This window comes from Dioscorea cayenensis, chromosome 7, assembly GCF_009730915.1.
Source record: "Dioscorea cayenensis subsp. rotundata cultivar TDr96_F1 chromosome 7, TDr96_F1_v2_PseudoChromosome.rev07_lg8_w22 25.fasta, whole genome shotgun sequence".
In the NCBI taxonomy this organism is placed as follows: domain Eukaryota; kingdom Viridiplantae; phylum Streptophyta; class Magnoliopsida; order Dioscoreales; family Dioscoreaceae; genus Dioscorea; species Dioscorea cayenensis.
Window position 1 is genome coordinate 12711098 of NC_052477.1, and position 4645 is coordinate 12715742.

Below are 4645 nucleotides of genomic sequence, written 5' to 3' on the forward strand. Positions count from 1 at the left end.
AATAGAAAATCTATGCTGACTTTTCACTGACGTGTCACGTGTACTTTATCTTCAAATGTAATCAGACTCGATATTGCTGTCGAGACGACGTATGTGCCATTGTCAAATCCCTACCGAAAACGTAGTCTTTTGTAAAGTTCTTCTCTATGTTTATCTAGTTGTATAAGTTAATTATTGTTTAACTGTGCAAGTATATGTTTAAATATATTATGTTTAAATTTAAACATTGTCTTCTCCGCTTACATTTCTTTTGTCTATGTTTAAATATTTGTGTTAACGCTAATCCTTTTTACTTTATCATTTACACACTTTTTACGTGATTCGCTTAAAAATATTGATCTTTTTCATTTAAACTAAAAGTGTTGGCGTGGCGATGGTGCGGGTGCGATGGTATCCCGTACATAAACTTAACGACGCCATTAAATTTTCTAAAATTTAACATAAATATCAGAGACCCTTCCTTTGTTATCATCATGCTCTATCCCCATGCATTTCCCTCTCGGGATCTGAAGGCCAACCGGCTAGGACTTTTTATACTCATAAATGAGAAGCGAAGACCCTTCCCTCGACATCCCTCCTCCTCGTCCTCCTCCTCCTCCTCCTCCGCCTTTTTGATGAGTTTCTTCTTCATGTGTCCAAGATATCTCGCTTCACACCATAAGTGATGTCTCATGATCTTTTCCTCCGAGAATCAATCAACCTGTAGTCACCAATAAAGGTTAAACTATCTTTCTGCCCATGCTCGAACGCCCGCTGTAATCGCTTAAATGCTGGAGGATCTCACAGTCAAGCGACTGACGGCAAGCAATTAAGGGCATTTTGACTCGAGTAGAAAGTTTTCGCTTATTGCTTGATTACATCGAGGATTCTCCAGAGGAGGACGACTCATGAGTCATCTTTTAAGATGGATTTGATGTTGCATCACATTAGAATTGTTCTTATCCTTTTAAAAAGCTTTTTCTTTTACTTTTAGAAACATCATTTTCACGCTTAACTCTCTCACTCTTCGCTTAACTTCTAATATTATAGTTTAAATATAATTTCTTCTTATTTAAAATATCATTGTCTTCGGTTTAACCTTGTTTAATTGTTCGTGGTTCTATGCTGTAATGTTAAAGTCTGATGATCATGCTGTGCGAACCCGCCATGAGATGGGAACAAATGAGAGACCCACTTACGCCCGCATATTACATTCAAAAGGTAGACATATTTGTTTAGGAAAGTCGAATCTTCATGTTCGGTCCGTTTTAATAGATCGTAAAGAAGATCCAACACGTCAAGTGTCTCGACGTCCGAGAGATCAGAAATGCTTAAATACTTTTAAATGAAACAAAACTTATTTTGATACTTTGATATTTGAAAATAGAGACATTCTCCCTTAATGTTATACTTAAACATTTTGGGAAACAAAATGACACTTTTGTAAATAAACAAAAACGCTTATTATTTTAAAATGAGTGACAACGGTATTTAAAACCAAAACAATGATATTTAAACGTTGAGACAATTTTGTTTGAATAGGTAAACTTAGAAATCAAAATATGATAATGATATTTAAACAACATCGCTATAATTAAAAGTGAGACACCATGTTATTTTACACGGGCTATGCAAGTACAGTCAGAATAAAGTTGGGTGTTGCCATCGGGTGAAGTGGTGCCAATAGGACGCTCGAGGGCGATTCAATTTAAAACACAACATATATTTTTAAATAGTTAAATCAAAATATTTAAATTGTTTACATATGCTTTTATATGATAAACATATAAACAAGCTGGAACCGATAGTTTAAACACTTAAATCACATGTTTTAAAACAGGTAAAAGCTTGAAGTTTAAACAGAGGGCTCATGATTTATCGCTCTTTTCCTTCAAGCGTACCGACAATACGGGCTCTCATCGCCGCCAGTATTCTTCCCTTGGCCAAGATCTCGCCACCAAGCGGCCGCCATGATCGCCTGCCCATCGCCCACTTCTGTGACTAGCTTGCGCACCATTCACATCAAACTTAGAAATCACGAAAATGATATTTAAAACAACTTCAATTATAGTTACGAGATATAATGTTATTTACATCGGTATCAAGATCTATGAATAAAGGGATGTTGCCTGGGAGAGGAGTATTGCTTAACGAGCGCCGAGGGCGCATTCAATTTAAACAATAACATATATTTTTAAATGCTTAAAACGAAAACAATTTAAACGGTTTTACATATGTGTTTAAACTATATACAAAAATAGTTAAAGCAGGTGGAGCTAAGAAGAACTGCAGGACAAGATTCCCAACGTAAAAGAAAACCACGAAGAGGTGGAAAGAGAAAAATAGTATAAACTGACGCTCAGAATAATTGTCTCGTGATTACCCACGTTTGCCATGGCACAGCTGGGTCCATGTTATGAAATTCCTCCTTACGATAGAGGATACCGCCCAATCACATCATATCTCGACCTTTATGCCTACAATTGTGAACACTCTATTTTGTTCGCCTTTCAGATGTTTTTATGAAAACAAAGTTTAGAAGGCTCTTTCATAGTCGCCTTCTTCTTCTTCTTCTTTTTTCTTCTTCTTATTTTTCTCTCTCCTCGCTTTGGTTTTGCTCTGATTCTGGTTCTACCATTATATTATGAGAGTTTTTGTGGTATTGCTAGATACAACGGAGGAAAGAGTGCTAATGTTCACTCGGCTACACGACTCAGGGAGTCGGTGTTAACGCGAGATATGCGAGCGATGGGGGTCTCGATGTTTCCGTGTCGAGTGAAGTTTATCACAATCGGATCGATATAAAATGGTTTGTCTAATAGAAAATGATGTTGACTTCCAGCAATGGATACGTCACGTGTACACCATCATCAAACGTGCTACTGGTGTCAATCTTGTTTGTCGAGATAGACGATGTCAAAATTATCGATCCTCATTTAAAACGAAGTTTTCCTCGTAGTAAGATTCTTCCTTTTATGTTTTATCTAGTTGTATAAGTTCATTAGTGTTTAACTTGACGCCTCGGCGTAAATATATCTGCATTTACATTTTAAACTTTTATCTTCTTCGCTTTAATTTATTTGTTGAGTATTTAAATATTTAAATTAATGTTTAAAATAGTTATCATTTAAACATTATGTCTCGCTTAAAAATATTCATCTTCGCTTTAAACCCAAGTGTTGGTAGGAATTTGGACCTGTGATGCGCTCGCCCAACCCCATGGTGATCCCTAATGTGGGAGATGCCTTCCCTTCCTCGTCAGATCATTCTGAAGTGTTGTCATTGGATATCGGACAATATTTTCAAGGCGTTGAACATTTCAGGGACGCACTTCAAAATTTTGTAATCAAACGACTTTTGACTTCAAATTCATAAAGAACGAAAAACACAAATGTGCTGTGGAATGTGTTGCCGCTGGTCGTTAATGGCGCCTTCATGCATCAAAAGAATATAATAAAAATATTTTCAGAATAAAGACAATCAACCCGTCACACACTCAGTGATGGAATAGGATCGGCCTCACATCCTAAAGCATACAAAAAGGTGGTTAACACGAGTGATTAAGAAGCCTCCAAGGGACCGCCCTTATACAAAGCCATCGACATTCGGGAAGGACATGCAGTGGGAACATGGTGTCCACATTCCATACAAGCGGGCTTGGTTTGGAAAGAGCACGCCATGGTGGTCCTTGACTCAGCCGACATCTCCGGGCCCCTATGATTTGTTGCTTTGGTACGTGGAGATAAGGTGGGCTGGAGACAGACCCGGTAGCATCGGCGATTGTGGAAGAGACGCTGAGCATTTTTAAACATGCATTCTTTTCTTCGTGAGCGTGGATTATGGGATTCAAGAGGGCTGCATAGCCGGCCAGCTCGTTTCGATGGTACCCACCTCGAAAAGTATCTGGTACTCCATACGCCGCGATGCCAAAGATGGAAACAATGGCTTTTTCCACCTCGCCTTCTGTCATTGTCGACAACTGAGACCGACGCCAATCGATTTGGTTCACAGCCAAGTTAGGGTGATGCTTTGATACGAGGAAGGAGATTATAATGAGATAATTACATTTGTGCGGATAGGTCCAAGGGCCTCAAGTAACGCTATTGCAAGAGTCTTCCCTTTCTCCCCACATGGCACTCTTCGACACTTGGAGGCCAATTTTATGAAAGCCAATGTCGACTTGGGGAAGGTATTGAGAGGAGCTGTATATATACTTTCAGACACGTGGGCACTACAACTAAAAGATTCGATCATACGTGAATGAAACTACCAGGCTACATCACCCGAAGCCCATCACCAGTTGATTAATAAATCCTGGAGGCATATTGGTCGAATTATCTGATTCAGGTGAACATTAGGTGAAGATGTATTCAAATGTCACAGTCGCTCAATTCTTTTGGATCAAAGAAGCTCGGCATTTACCAACGAAGATAGTCACTCCATAAGGTATTCGAATGTTCATTTATACTTAAGAATTGGTCTTATCCTTTAACACATTTTAGAAATGTACAAATATAATTTTTTGTGTTTAAATATATGCCTCATCCTTTAACTTATTATCCCACTATTTAACAAAATGTATTTCTGTTTAATTATCAATGTCTTTGCTTAACCTTGGTTAAATGTTCGTGTTGAGGATAGCCTACTTATGTCTCGACATACATTC